Source organism: Triticum aestivum, unplaced genomic scaffold (assembly GCF_018294505.1).
Source record: "Triticum aestivum cultivar Chinese Spring unplaced genomic scaffold, IWGSC CS RefSeq v2.1 scaffold4665, whole genome shotgun sequence".
Classification (NCBI taxonomy): Eukaryota; Viridiplantae; Streptophyta; class Magnoliopsida; order Poales; family Poaceae; genus Triticum; species Triticum aestivum.
In genome coordinates, this window is record NW_025230208.1 from 2,838 (window position 1) to 15,802 (window position 12,965).

The 12,965-nt window shown below is 48.9% G+C and overlaps 25 non-coding genes across 25 annotated transcripts; all 25 read right to left on the minus strand.

Annotated features, from left to right (window-relative positions):
• Positions 1-392: 392 nt before the first annotated feature.
• LOC123175447 (5S ribosomal RNA) lies at positions 393-511 on the minus strand. The gene has a single exon (XR_006487913.1). It is a non-coding gene; the product is annotated as a 5S ribosomal RNA (ribosomal RNA).
• Positions 512-878: 367 nt separating this feature from the next.
• LOC123175439 (5S ribosomal RNA) lies at positions 879-997 on the minus strand. Its single transcript, XR_006487905.1, has one exon. It is a non-coding gene; the product is annotated as a 5S ribosomal RNA (ribosomal RNA).
• A 368-nt stretch (positions 998-1,365) lies between these two features.
• LOC123175431 (5S ribosomal RNA) lies at positions 1,366-1,484 on the minus strand. Its single transcript, XR_006487898.1, has one exon. It is a non-coding gene; the product is annotated as a 5S ribosomal RNA (ribosomal RNA).
• Positions 1,485-1,851: 367 nt separating this feature from the next.
• On the minus strand, positions 1,852-1,970 carry LOC123175445 (5S ribosomal RNA). Its single transcript, XR_006487911.1, has one exon. It is a non-coding gene; the product is annotated as a 5S ribosomal RNA (ribosomal RNA).
• Positions 1,971-2,337: 367 nt separating this feature from the next.
• LOC123175446 (5S ribosomal RNA) lies at positions 2,338-2,456 on the minus strand. Its single transcript, XR_006487912.1, has one exon. It is a non-coding gene; the product is annotated as a 5S ribosomal RNA (ribosomal RNA).
• A 367-nt stretch (positions 2,457-2,823) lies between these two features.
• On the minus strand, positions 2,824-2,942 carry LOC123175435 (5S ribosomal RNA). Its single transcript, XR_006487901.1, has one exon. It is a non-coding gene; the product is annotated as a 5S ribosomal RNA (ribosomal RNA).
• A 367-nt stretch (positions 2,943-3,309) lies between these two features.
• Positions 3,310-3,428, minus strand: LOC123175444 (5S ribosomal RNA). The gene has a single exon (XR_006487910.1). It is a non-coding gene; the product is annotated as a 5S ribosomal RNA (ribosomal RNA).
• A 367-nt stretch (positions 3,429-3,795) lies between these two features.
• LOC123175440 (5S ribosomal RNA) lies at positions 3,796-3,914 on the minus strand. The gene has a single exon (XR_006487906.1). It is a non-coding gene; the product is annotated as a 5S ribosomal RNA (ribosomal RNA).
• Positions 3,915-4,750: 836 nt separating this feature from the next.
• Positions 4,751-4,869, minus strand: LOC123175452 (5S ribosomal RNA). The gene has a single exon (XR_006487917.1). It is a non-coding gene; the product is annotated as a 5S ribosomal RNA (ribosomal RNA).
• A 367-nt stretch (positions 4,870-5,236) lies between these two features.
• Positions 5,237-5,355, minus strand: LOC123175430 (5S ribosomal RNA). The gene has a single exon (XR_006487897.1). It is a non-coding gene; the product is annotated as a 5S ribosomal RNA (ribosomal RNA).
• Positions 5,356-5,722: 367 nt separating this feature from the next.
• Positions 5,723-5,841, minus strand: LOC123175434 (5S ribosomal RNA). Its single transcript, XR_006487900.1, has one exon. It is a non-coding gene; the product is annotated as a 5S ribosomal RNA (ribosomal RNA).
• Positions 5,842-6,209: 368 nt separating this feature from the next.
• LOC123175429 (5S ribosomal RNA) lies at positions 6,210-6,328 on the minus strand. The gene has a single exon (XR_006487896.1). It is a non-coding gene; the product is annotated as a 5S ribosomal RNA (ribosomal RNA).
• Positions 6,329-6,695: 367 nt separating this feature from the next.
• Positions 6,696-6,814, minus strand: LOC123175438 (5S ribosomal RNA). Its single transcript, XR_006487904.1, has one exon. It is a non-coding gene; the product is annotated as a 5S ribosomal RNA (ribosomal RNA).
• Positions 6,815-7,181: 367 nt separating this feature from the next.
• On the minus strand, positions 7,182-7,300 carry LOC123175451 (5S ribosomal RNA). The gene has a single exon (XR_006487916.1). It is a non-coding gene; the product is annotated as a 5S ribosomal RNA (ribosomal RNA).
• A 367-nt stretch (positions 7,301-7,667) lies between these two features.
• On the minus strand, positions 7,668-7,786 carry LOC123175458 (5S ribosomal RNA). The gene has a single exon (XR_006487921.1). It is a non-coding gene; the product is annotated as a 5S ribosomal RNA (ribosomal RNA).
• A 367-nt stretch (positions 7,787-8,153) lies between these two features.
• LOC123175436 (5S ribosomal RNA) lies at positions 8,154-8,272 on the minus strand. Its single transcript, XR_006487902.1, has one exon. It is a non-coding gene; the product is annotated as a 5S ribosomal RNA (ribosomal RNA).
• Positions 8,273-8,640: 368 nt separating this feature from the next.
• On the minus strand, positions 8,641-8,759 carry LOC123175441 (5S ribosomal RNA). The gene has a single exon (XR_006487907.1). It is a non-coding gene; the product is annotated as a 5S ribosomal RNA (ribosomal RNA).
• A 368-nt stretch (positions 8,760-9,127) lies between these two features.
• LOC123175433 (5S ribosomal RNA) lies at positions 9,128-9,246 on the minus strand. The gene has a single exon (XR_006487899.1). It is a non-coding gene; the product is annotated as a 5S ribosomal RNA (ribosomal RNA).
• A 367-nt stretch (positions 9,247-9,613) lies between these two features.
• On the minus strand, positions 9,614-9,732 carry LOC123175437 (5S ribosomal RNA). The gene has a single exon (XR_006487903.1). It is a non-coding gene; the product is annotated as a 5S ribosomal RNA (ribosomal RNA).
• A 367-nt stretch (positions 9,733-10,099) lies between these two features.
• On the minus strand, positions 10,100-10,218 carry LOC123175459 (5S ribosomal RNA). The gene has a single exon (XR_006487922.1). It is a non-coding gene; the product is annotated as a 5S ribosomal RNA (ribosomal RNA).
• A 367-nt stretch (positions 10,219-10,585) lies between these two features.
• LOC123175428 (5S ribosomal RNA) lies at positions 10,586-10,704 on the minus strand. The gene has a single exon (XR_006487895.1). It is a non-coding gene; the product is annotated as a 5S ribosomal RNA (ribosomal RNA).
• Positions 10,705-11,071: 367 nt separating this feature from the next.
• LOC123175454 (5S ribosomal RNA) lies at positions 11,072-11,190 on the minus strand. Its single transcript, XR_006487919.1, has one exon. It is a non-coding gene; the product is annotated as a 5S ribosomal RNA (ribosomal RNA).
• Positions 11,191-11,557: 367 nt separating this feature from the next.
• On the minus strand, positions 11,558-11,676 carry LOC123175442 (5S ribosomal RNA). Its single transcript, XR_006487908.1, has one exon. It is a non-coding gene; the product is annotated as a 5S ribosomal RNA (ribosomal RNA).
• Positions 11,677-12,044: 368 nt separating this feature from the next.
• Positions 12,045-12,163, minus strand: LOC123175453 (5S ribosomal RNA). Its single transcript, XR_006487918.1, has one exon. It is a non-coding gene; the product is annotated as a 5S ribosomal RNA (ribosomal RNA).
• A 367-nt stretch (positions 12,164-12,530) lies between these two features.
• On the minus strand, positions 12,531-12,649 carry LOC123175443 (5S ribosomal RNA). Its single transcript, XR_006487909.1, has one exon. It is a non-coding gene; the product is annotated as a 5S ribosomal RNA (ribosomal RNA).
• Between the last annotated feature and the right edge of the window lie 316 nt (positions 12,650-12,965).

Genomic DNA, 12,965 nt, shown 5'->3' on the forward strand with positions numbered 1-12,965 from the left:
CTTTAGTGCTGGTATGATCGCATCCGACATGTTTCCCCGTCTTCGTCCCTTATGCTTGCCACTCCCAGGTCCGCTCCAAAGACGATTCTACATTCTCACTACCATTACAACCGTTCCCTAACAATGGATAATGTCCTATACTACTTACTCTCCCGCTCAATCACGGAGACGAGTTTTCCACGGTTTCCACCCCTCCCTCCATACCGCAGCAACACGAGTTTTTTCCACCCCTTTCAGAACGCGCTCTTCGCGCCACAAAGCCGCCCCAAGACGCGCGAGCAATGAGCATCGAGCTTAAACATATCGCAAACGTCAAACATAATATAACGGGATTAATATATATCGCGCACGTGCGACATGTTTGTCACAAGGCGCAAAAAATAATTATAAAAGGAATGCAACACAAGGACTTCCCAGGAGGTCACCCATCCTAGTACTACTCTGGCCCAAGCACGCTTAACTTCGGAGTTCTGATGGGATCCGGTGCTTTAGTGCTGGTATGATCGCATCCGATATGTTTCCCCGTCTTCGTCCCTTATGCTTGCCACTCCCAGGTCCGCTCCAAAGACGATTCTACATTCTCACTACCATTACAACCGTTCCCTAACAATGGATAATGTCCTATACTACTTACTCTCCCGCTCAATCACGGAGACGAGTTTTCCACGGTTTCCACCCCTCCCTCCATACCGCAGCAACACGAGTTTTTTCCACCCCTTTCAGAACGCGCTCTTCGCGACACAAAGCCGCCCCAAGACGCGCGAGCAATGAGCATCGAGCTTAAACATATCGCAAACGTCAAACATAATATAACGGGATTAATATGTATCGCGCACGTGCGACATGTTTGTCACAAGGCGCAAAAAATAATTATAAAAGGAATGCAACACGAGGACTTCCCAGGAGGTCACCCATCCTAGTACTACTCTCGCCCAAGCACGCTTAACTTCGGAGTTCTGATGGGATCCGGTGCTTTAGTGCTGGTATGATCGCATCCGCCATGTTTCCCCGTCTTCGTCCCTTATGCTTGCCACTCCCAGGTCCGCTCCAAACACGATTCTACATTCTCACTACCATTACAACCGTTCCCTAACAATGGATAATGTCCTATACTACTTACTCTCCCGCTCAATCACGGAGACGAGTTTTCCACGGTTTCCACCCCTCCCTCCATACCGCAGCAACACGAGTTTTTTTCCACCCCTTTCAGAACGCGCTCTTCGCGCCACAAAGCCGCCCCAAGACGCGCGAGCAATGAGCATCGAGCTTAAACATATCGCAAACGTCAAACATAATATAACGGGATTAATATATATCGCGCACGTGCGACATGTTTGTCACAAGGCGCAAAAGATAATTATAAAAGGAATGCAACACGAGGACTTCCCAGGAGGTCACCCATCCTAGTACTACTCTCGCCCAAGCACGCTTAACTTCGGAGTTCTAATGGGATCCGGTGCTTTAGTGCTGGTATGATCGCATCCGGCATGTTTCCCCGTCTTCGTCCCTTATGCTTGCCACTCCCAGGTCCGCTCCAAAGACGATTCTACATTCTCACTACCATTACAACCGTTCCCTAACAATGGATAATGTCCTATACTACTTACTCTCCCGCTCAATCACGGAGACGAGTTTTCCACGGTTTCCACCCCTCCCTCCATACCGCAGCAACACGAGTTTTTTCCACCCCTTTTAGAACGCGCTCTTCGCGCCACAAAGCCGCCCCAAGACGCGCGAGCAATGAGCATCGAGCTTAAACATATCGCAAACGTCAAACATAATATAACGGGATTAATATATATCGCGCACGTGCGACATGTTTGTCACAAGGCGCAAAAAATAATTATAAAAGGAATGCAACACGAGGACTTCCCAGGAGGTCACCCATCCTAGTACTACTCTCGCCCAGGCACGCTTAACTTCGAAGTTCTGATGGGATCCGGTGCTTTAGTGCTGGTATGATCGCATCCGACATGTTTCCCCGTCTTCGTCCCTTATGCTTGCCACTCCCAGGTCCGCTCCAAAGACGATTCTACATTCTCACTACCATTACAACCGTTCCCTAACAATGGATAATGTCCTATACTACTTACTCTCCCGCTCAATCACGGAGACGAGTTTTCCACGGTTTCCACCCCTCCCTCCATACCGCAGCAACACGAGTTTTTTCCACCACTTTCAGAACGCGCTCTTCGCGCCACAAAGCCGCCCCAAGACGCGCGAGCAATGAGCATCGAGCTTAAACATATCGCAAACGTTAAACATAATATAACGGGATTAATATATATCGCGCACGTGCGACATGTTTGTCACAAGGCGCAAAAAATAATTATAAAAGGAATGCAACACGAGGACTTCCCAGGAGGTCACCCATCCTAGTACTACTCTCGCCCAGGCACGCTTAACTTCGAAGTTCTGATGGGATCCGGTGCTTTAGTGCTGGTATGATCGCATCCGACATGTTTCCCCGTCTTCGTCCCTTATGCTTGCCACTCCCAGGTCCGCTCCAAAGATGATTCTACATTCTCACTACCATTACAACCGTTCCCTAACAATGGATAATGTCCTATACTACTTACTCTCCCGCTCAATCACGGAGACGAGTTTTCCACGGTTTCCACCCCTCCCTCCATACCGCAGCCACACGAGTTTTTTCCACCCCTTTCAGAACGCGCTCTTCGTGCCACAAAGCCGCCCCAAGACGCGTGAGCAATGAGCATCGAGCTTAAACATATCGCAAACGTCAAACATAATATAACGGGATTAATATATATCGCGCACGTGCGACATGTTTGTCACAAGGCGCAAAAAATAATTATAAAAGGAATGCAACACGAGTACTTCCCAGGAGGTCACCCATCCTAGTACTACTCTCGCCCAAGCACGCTTAACTTCGGAGTTCTGATGGGATCCGGTGCTTTAGTGCTGGTATGATCGCATCCGACATGTTTCCCCGTCTTCGTCCCTTATGCTTGCCACTCCCAGGTCCGCTCCAAAGACGATTCTACATTCTCACTACCATTACAACCGTTCCCTAACAATGGATAATGTCCTATACTACTTACTCTCCCGCTCAATCACGGAGACGAGTTTTCCACGGTTTCCACCCCTCCCTCCATACCGCAGCAACACGAGTTTTTTCCACCCCTTTCAGAACGCGCTCTTCGCGCCACAAAGCCGCCCCAAGACGCGCGAGCAATGAGCATCGAGCTTAAACATATCGCAAACGTCAAACATAATATAACGGGATTAATATATATCGCGCACGTGCGACATGTTTGTCACAAGGCGCAAAAAATAATTATAAAAGGAATGCAACACGAGGACTACCCAGGAGGTCACCCATCCTAGTACTACTCTCGCCCAAGCACGCTTAACTTCGGAGTTCTGATGGGATCCGGTGCTTTAGTGCTGGTATGATCGCATCCGACATGTTTCCTCGTCTTCGTCCCTTATGCTTGCCACTCCCAGGTCCGCTCCAAAGACGATTCTACATTCTCACTACCATTAAAACCGTTCCCTAACAATGGATAATGTCCTATACTACTTACTCTCCCGCTCAATCACGGAGACGAGTTTTCCACGGTTTCCACCCCTCCCTCCATACCGCAGCAACACGAGTTTTTTCCACCCCTTTCAGAACGCGCTCTTCGCGCCACAAAGCCGCCCCAAGACGCGCGAGCAATGAGCATCGAGCTTAAACATATCGCAAACGTCAAACATAATATAACAGGATTAATATATATCGCGCACGTGCGACATGTTTGTCACAAGGCGCAAAGAATAATTATAAAAGGAATGCAACACGAGGACTTCCCAGGAGGTCACCCATCCTAATACTACTCTCGCCCAAGCACGCTTAACTTCGGAGTTCTGATGGGATCCGGTGCTTTAGTGCTGGTATGATCGCATCCGACATGTTTCCCCGTCTTCGTCCCTTATGCTTGCCACTCCCAGGTCCGCTCCAAAGACGATTCTACATTCTCACTACCATTACAACCGTTCCCTAACAATGGATAATGTCCTATACTACTTACTCTCCCGCTCAATCACGGAGACGAGTTTTCCACGGTTTCCACCCCTCCCTCCATACCGCAGCAACATGAGTTTTTTCCACCCCTTTCAGAACGCGCTCTTCGCGCCACAAAGCCGCCCCAAGACGCGCGAGCAATGAGCATCGAGCTTAAACATATCGCAAACGTCAAACATAATATAACGGGATTAATATATATCGCGCACGTGCGACATGTTTGTCACAAGGCGCAAAAAATAATTATAAAAGGAATGCAACACGAGGACTTCCCAGGAGGTCACCCGCCCAAGCACGCTTAACTTCAGAGTTCTGATGGGATCCGTTGCTTTAGTGCTCGTATGATCGCATCCGACATGTTTCCCCGTCTTCGTCCCTTATGCTTGCCACTCCCAGGTCCGCTCCAAAGACGATTCTACATTCTCACTACCATTACAACTGTTCCCTAACAATGGATAATGTCCTATACTACTTACTCTCCCGCTCAATCACGGAGACGAGTTTTCCACGGTTTCCACCCCTCCCTTCATACCGCAGCAACACGAGTTTTTTCCACCCCTTTCAGAACGCGCTCTTCGCGCCACAAAGCCGCCCCAAGACGCGCGAGCAATGAGCATCGAGGTTAAACATATCACAAACGTCAAACATAATATAACGGGATTAATATATATCGCGCACGTGCGACATGTTTGTCACAAGGCGCAAAAAATAATTATAAAAGGAATGCAACACGAGGACTTCCCAGGAGGTCACCCATCCTAGTACTACTCTCGCCCAAGCATGCTTAACTTCAGAGTTCTGATGGGATCCGGTGCTTTAGTGCTGGTATGATCGCATCCGACATGTTTCCCCGTCTTCGTCCCTTATGCTTGCCACTCCCAGGTCCGCTCCAAAGACGATTCTACATTCTCACTACCATTACAACCGTTCCCTAACAATGGATAATGTCCTATACTACTTACTCTCCCGCTCAATCACGGAGACGAGTTTTCCACGGTTTCCACCCCTCCCTCCATACCGCAGCAACACGAGTTTTTTCCACCCCTTTCAGAACGCGCTCTTCGCGCCACAAAGCCGCCCCAAGACGCGCGAGCAATGAGCATCGAGCTTAAACATATCGCAAACGTCAAACATAATATAACGGGATTAATATATATCGCGCACGTGCGACATGTTTGTCACAAGGCGCAAAAAATAATTATAAAAGGAATGCAACACGAGGACTTCCCAGGAGGTCACCCATCCTAGTACTACTCTCGCCCAGGCACGCTTAACTTCGGAGTTCTGATGGGATCCGGTGCTTTAGTGCTGGTATGATCGCATCCGACATGTTTCCCCGTCTTCGTCCCTTATGCTTGCCACTCCCAGGTCCGCTCCAAAGACGATTCTACATTCTCACTACCATTACAACCGTTTCCTAACAATGGATAATGTCCTATACTACTTACTCTCCCGCTCAATCACGGAGACGAGTTTTCCACGGTTTCCACCCCTCCCTCCATACCGCAGCAACACGAGTTTTTTCCACCCCTTTCAGAATGCGCTCTTCGCGCCACAAAGCCGCCCCAAGACGCGCGAGCAATGAGCATCGAGCTTAAACATATCGCAAACGTCAAACATAATATAACAGGATTAATATATATCGCGCACGTGCGACATGTTTGTCACAAGGCGCAAAAAATAATTATAAAAGGAATGCAACACGAGGACTTCCCAGGAGGTCACCCATCCTAGTACTAGTCTCGCCCAAGCACTCTTAACTTCGGAGTTCTGATGGGATCCGGTGCTTTAGTGCTGGTATGATCGCATCCGACATGTTTTCCCCGTCTTCGTCCCTTATGCTTGCCACTCCCAGGTCCGCTCCAAAGACGATTCTACATTCTCACTACCATTACAACCGTTCCCTAACAATGGATAATGTCCTATACTACTTACTCTCCCGCTCAATCACGGAGACGAGTTTTCCACGGTTTCCACCCCTCCCTCCATACCGCAGCAACACGAGTTTTTTCCACCCCTTTCAGAACGCGCTCTTCGCGCCACAAAGCCGCCCCAAGACGCGCGAGCAATGAGCATCGAGCTTAAACATATCGCAAACGTCAAACATAATATAACGGGATTAATATATATCGCGCACGTGCGACATGTTTGTCACAAGGCGCAAAAAATAATTATAAAAGGAATGCAACACGAGGACTTCCCACGAGGTCACCCATCCTAGTACTACTCTCGCCCAAGCACGCTTAACTTCGGAGTTCTGATGGGATCCGGTGCTTTAGTGCTGGTATGATCGCATCCGACATGTTTCCCCGTCTTCGTCCTTTATGCTTGCCACTCCCAGGTCCGCTCCAAAGACGATTCTACATTCTCACTACCATTACAACCGTTCCCTAACAATGGATAATGTCCTATACTACTTACTCTCCCGCTCAATCACGGAGACGAGTTTTCCACGGTTTCCACCCCTCCCTCCATACCGCAGCAACACGAGTTTTTTCCACCCCTTTCAGAACGCGCTCTTCGCGCCACAAAGCCGCCCCAAGACGCGCGAGCAATGAGCATCGAGCTTAAACATATCGCAAACGTCAAACATAATATAACGGGATTAATATATATCGCGCACGTGCGACATGTTTGTCACAAGGCGCAAAAAATAATTATAAAAGGAAAGCAACACGAGGACTTCCCAGGAGGTCACCCATCCTAGTACTACTCTCGCCCAAGCACGCTTAACTTCGGAGTTCTGATGGGATCCGGTGCTTTAGTGCTGGTATGATCGCATCCGACATGTTTCCCCGTCTTCGTCCCTTATGCTTGCCACTCCCAGGTCCGCTCCAAAGACGATTCTACATTCTCACTACCATTACAACCGTTCCCTAACAATGGATAATGTCCTATACTACTTACTCTCCCGCTCAATCACGGAGACGAGTTTTCCACGGTTTCCACCCCTCCCTCCATACCGCAGCAACACGAGTTTTTTCCACCCCTTTCAGAACGCGCTCTTCGCGCCACAAAGCCACCCCAAGACGCGCGAGCAATGAGCATCGAGCTTAAACATATCGCAAACGTCAAACATAATATAACGGGATTAATATATATCGCGCACGTGCGACATGTTTCTCACAAGGCGCAAAAAATAATTATAAAAGGAATGCAACACGAGGACTTCCCAGGAGGTCACCCATCCTAGTACTACTCTCGCCCAAGCACGCTTAACTTCGGAGTTCTGATGGGATCCGGTGCTTTAGTGCTGGTATGATCGCATCCGACATGTTTCCCCGTCTTCGTCCCTTATGCTTGCCACTCCCAGGTCCGCTCCAAAGACGATTCTACATTCTCACTACCATTACAACCGTTCCCTAACAATGGATAATGTCCTATACTACTTACTCTCCCGCTCAATCACGGAGACGAGTTTTCCACGGTTTCCACCCCTCCCTCTATACCGCAGCAACACGAGTTTTTTCCACCCCTTTCAGAACGCGCTCTTCGCGCCACAAAGCCGCCCCAAGACGCGCGAGCAATGAGCATCGAGCTTAAACATATCGCAAACGTCAAACATAATATAACGGGATTAATATATATCGCGCACGTGCGACATGTTTCTCACAAGGCGCAAAAAATAATTATAAAAGGAATGCAACACGAGGACTTCCCAGGAGGTCACCCATCCTAGTACTACTCTCGCCCAAGCACGCTTAACTTCGGAGTTCTGATGGGATCCGGTGCTTTAGTGCTGGTATGATCGCATCCGACATGTTTCCCCGTCTTCGTCCCTTATGCTTGCCACTCCCAGGTCCGCTCCAAAGACGATTCTACATTCTCACTACCATTACAACCGTTTCCTAACAATGGATAATGTCCTATACTACTTACTCTCCCGCTCAATCACGGAGACGAGTTTTCCACGGTTTCCACCCCTCCCTCCATACCGCAGCAACACGAGTTTTTTCCACCCCTTTCAGAACGCGCTCTTCGCGCCACAAAGCCGCCCCAAGACGCGCGAGCAATGAGCATCGAGCTTAAACATATCGCAAACGTCAAACATAATATAACAGGATTAATATATATCGCGCACGTGCGACATGTTTGTCACAAGGCGCAAAAAATAATTATAAAAGGAATGCAACACGAGGACTTCCCAGGAGGTCACCCATCCTAGTACTAGTCTCGCCCAAGCACGCTTAACTTCGGAGTTCTGATGGGATCCGGTGCTTTAGTGCTGGTATGATCGCATCCGACATGTTTTCCCCGTCTTCGTCCCTTATGCTTGCCACTCCCAGGTCCGCTCCAAAGACGATTCTACATTCTCACTACCATTACAACCGTTCCCTAACAATGGATAATGTCCTATACTACTTACTCTCCCGCTCAATCACGGAGACGAGTTTTCCACGGTTTCCACCCCTCCCTCCATACCGCAGCAACACGAGTTTTTTCCACCCCTTTCAGAACGCGCTCTTCGCGCCACAAAGCCGCCCCAAGACGCGCGAGCAATGAGCATCGAGCTTAAACATATCGCAAACGTCAAACATAATATAACGGGATTAATATATATCGCGCATGTGCGACATGTTTGTCACAAGGCGCAAAAAATAATTATAAAAGGAATGCAACACGAGGACTTCCCAGGAGGTCACCCATCCTAGTACTACTCTCGCCCAAGCACGCTTAACTTCGGAGTTCTGATGGGATCCGGTGCTTTAGTGCTGGTATGATCGCAAACCGACATGTTTCCCCGTCTTCGTCCCTTATGCTTGCCACTCCCAGGTCCGCTCCAAAGACGATTCTACATTCTCACTACCATTACAACCGTTCCCTAACAAAGGATAATGTCCTATACTACTTACTCTCCCGCTCAATCACGGAGACGAGTTTTCCACGGTTTCCACCCCTCCCTCCATACCGCAGCAACACGAGTTTTTTCCACCCCTTTCAGAACGCGCTCTTCGCGCCACAAAGCCGCCCCAAGACGCGCGAGCAATGAGCATCGAGCTTAAACATATCGCAAACTTCAAACATAATATAACGAGATTAATATATATCGCGCACGTGCGACATGTTTGTCACAAGGCGCAAAAAATAATTATAAAAGGAATGCAACACGAGGACTTCCCAGGAGGTCACCCATCCTAGTACTACTCTCGCCCAAGCACGCTTAACTTCGGAGTTCTAATGGGATCCGGTGCTTTAGTGCTGGTATGATCGCATCCGACATGTTTCCCCGTCTTCGTCCCTTATGCTTGCCACTCCCAGGTCCGCTCCAAAGACGATTCTACATTCTCACTACCATTACAACCGTTCCCTAACAATGGATAATGTCCTTTACTACTTACTCTCCCGCTCAATCACGGAGACGAGTTTTCCACGGTTTCCACCCCTCCCTCCATACCGCAGCAACACGAGTTTTTTCCACCCCTTTCAGAACGCGCTCTTCGCGCCACAAAGCCGCCCCAAGACGCGCGAGCAATGAGCATCGAGCTTAAACATATCGCAAACGTCAAACATAATATAACGGGATTAATATATATCGCGCACGTGCGACATGTTTGTCACAAGGCGCAAAAAATAATTATAAAAGGAATGCAACACGAGGACTTCCCAGGAGGTCACCCATCCTAGTACTACTCTCGCCCAAGCACGCTTTACTTCGGAGTTCTGATGGGATCCGGTGCTTTAGTGCTGGTATGATCGCATCCGACATGTTTCCCCGTCTTCGTCCCTTATGCTTGCCACTCCCAGGTCCGCTCCAAAGACGATTCTACAGTCTCACTACCATTACAACCGTTCCCTAACAATGGATAATGTCCTATACTACTTACTCTCCCGCTCAATCACGGAGACGAGTTTTCCACGGTTTCCACCCCTCCCTCCATACCGCAGCAACACGAGTTTTTTCCACCCCTTTCAGAACGCGCTCTTCGCGCCACAAAGCCGCCCCAAGACGCGTGAGCAATGAGCATCGAGCTTAAACATATCGCAAACGTCAAACATAATATAACGGGATTAATATATATCGCGCACGTGCGACATGTTTGTCACAAGGCGCAAAAAATAATTATAAAAGGAATGCAACACGAGGACTTCCCAGGAGGTCACCCATCCTAGTACTACTCTCGCCCAAGCACGCTTAACTTCGGAGTTCTGATGGGATCCGGTGCTTTAGTGCTGGTATGATCGCATCCGACATGTTTCCCCGTCTTCGTCCCTTATGCTTGCCACTCCCAGGTCCGCTCCAAAGACGATTCTACATTCTCACTACCATTACAACCGTTCCCTAACAATGGATAATGTCCTATACTACTTACTCTCCCGCTCAATAACGGAGACGAGTTTTCCACGGTTTCCACCCCTCCCTCCATACCGCAGCAACACGAGTTTTTTCCACCCCTTTCAGAACGCGCTCTTCGCGCCACAAAGCCGCCCCAAGACGCGCAAGCAATGAGCATCGAGCTTAAACATATCGCAAACGTCAAACATAATATAACGGGATTAATATATATCGCGCACGTGCGACATGTTTGTCACAAGGCGCAAAAAATAATTATAAAAGGAATGCAACACGAGGACTTCCCAGGAGGTCACCCATCCTAGTACTACTCTCGCCCAAGCACGCTTAACTTCGGAGTTCTGATGGGATCCGGTGCTTTAGTGCTGGTATGATCGCATCCGACATGTTTCCCCGTCTTCGTCCCTTATGCTTGCCACTCCCAGGTCCGCTCCAAAGACGATTCTACATTCTCACTACCATTACAACTGTTCCCTAACAATGGATAATGTCCTATACTACTTACTCTCCCGCTCAATCACGGAGACGTGTTTTCCACGGTTTCCACCCCTCCCTCCATACCGCAGCAACACGAGTTTTTTCCACCCCTTTCAGAACGCGCTCTTCGCGCCACAAAGCCGCCCCAAGACGCGCGAGCAATGAGCATCGAGCTTAAACATATCGCAAACGTCAAACATAATATAACGGGATTAATATATATCGCGCACGTGCGACATGTTTGTCACAAGGCGCAAAAAATAATTATAAAAGGAATGCAACACGAGGACTTCCCAGGAGGTCACCCATCCTAGTACTACTCTCGCCCAAGCACGCTTAACTTCGGAGTTTTGATGGGATCCGGTGCTTTAGTGCTCGTATGATCGCATCCGACATGTTTCCCCGTCTTCGTCCCTTATGCTTGCCACTCCCAGGTCCGCTCCAAAGACGATTCTACATTCTCACTACCATTACAACCGTTCCCTAACAATGGATAATGTCCTATACTACTTACTCTCCCGCTCAATCACGGAGACGAGTTTTCCACGGTTTCCACCCCTCCCTCCATACCGCAGCAACACGAATTTTTTCCACCCCTTTCAGAACGCGCTCTTCGCGCCACAAAGCCGCCCCAAGACGCGCGAGCAATGAGCATCGAGCTTAAACATATCGCAAACGTCAAACATAATATAACGGGATTAATATATATCGCGCACGTGCGACATGTTTGTCACAAGGCGCAAAAAATAATTATAAAAGGAATGCAACACGAGGACTTCCCAGGAGGTCACCCATCCTAGTACTAGTCTCGCCCAAGCACGCTTAACTTCGGAGTTCTGATGGGATCCAGTGCTTTAGTGCTGGTATGATCGCATCCGACATGTTTTCCCCGTCTTCGTCCCTTATGCTTGCCACTCCCAGGTCCGCTCCAAAGACGATTCTACATTCTCACTACCATTACAACCGTTCCCTAACAATGGATAATGTCCTATACTACTTACTCTCCCGCTCAATCACGGAGACGAGTTTTCCACGGTTTCCACCCCTCCCTCCATACCGCAGCAACACGAGTTTTTTCCACCCCTTTCAGAACGCGCTCTTCGCGCCACAAAGCCGCCCCAAGACGCGCGAGCAATGAGCATCGAGCTTAAACATATCGCAAACGTCAAACATAATATAACGGGATTAATATATATCGCGCACGTGCGACATGTTTGTCACAAGGCGCAAAAAATAATTATAAAAGGAATGCAACACGAAGACTTCCCAGGAGGTCACCCATCCTAGTACTACTCTCTCCCAAGCACGCTTAACTTCGGAGTTCTGATGGGATCCGGTGCTTTAGTGCTGGTATGATCGCATCCGACATGTTTCCCCGTCTTCGTCCCTTATGCTTGCCACTCCCAGGTCCGCTCCAAAGACGATTCTACATTCTCACTACCATTACAACCGTTCCCTAACAATGGATAATGTCCTATACTACTTACTCTCCCGCTCAATAACGGAGACGAGTTTTCCACGATTTCCACCCCTCCCTCCATACCGCAGCAACACGAGTTTTTTCCACCCCTTTCAGAACGCGCTCTTCGCGCCACAAAGCCGCCCCAAGACGCGCGAGCAATGAGCATCGAGCTTAAACATATCGCAAACGTCAAACATAATATAACGGGATTAATATATATCGCGCACGTGCGACATGTTTGTCACAAGGCGCCAAAAATAATTATAAAAGCAATGCAACACGAGGACTTCCCAGGAGGTCACCCATCCTAGTACTACTCTCGCCCAAGCACGCTTAACTTCGGAGTTCTGATGGGATCCGGTGCTTTAGTGCTGGTATGATCGCATCCGACATGTTTCCCCGTCTTCGTCCCTTATGCTTGCCACTCCCAGGTCCGCTCCAAAGACGATTCTACATTCTCACTACCATTACAACCGTTCCCTAACAATGGATAATGTCCTATACTACTTACTCTCCCGCTCAATCACGGAGACGAGTTTTCCACGGTTTCCACCCCTCCCTCCATACCGCAGCAACACGAGTTTTTTCCACCCCTTTCAGAACGCGCTCTTCGCGCCACAAAGCCGCCCCAAGACGCGCGAGCAATGAGCATCGAGCTTAAACATATCGCAAACGTCAAACATAATATAACGGGATTAATATAT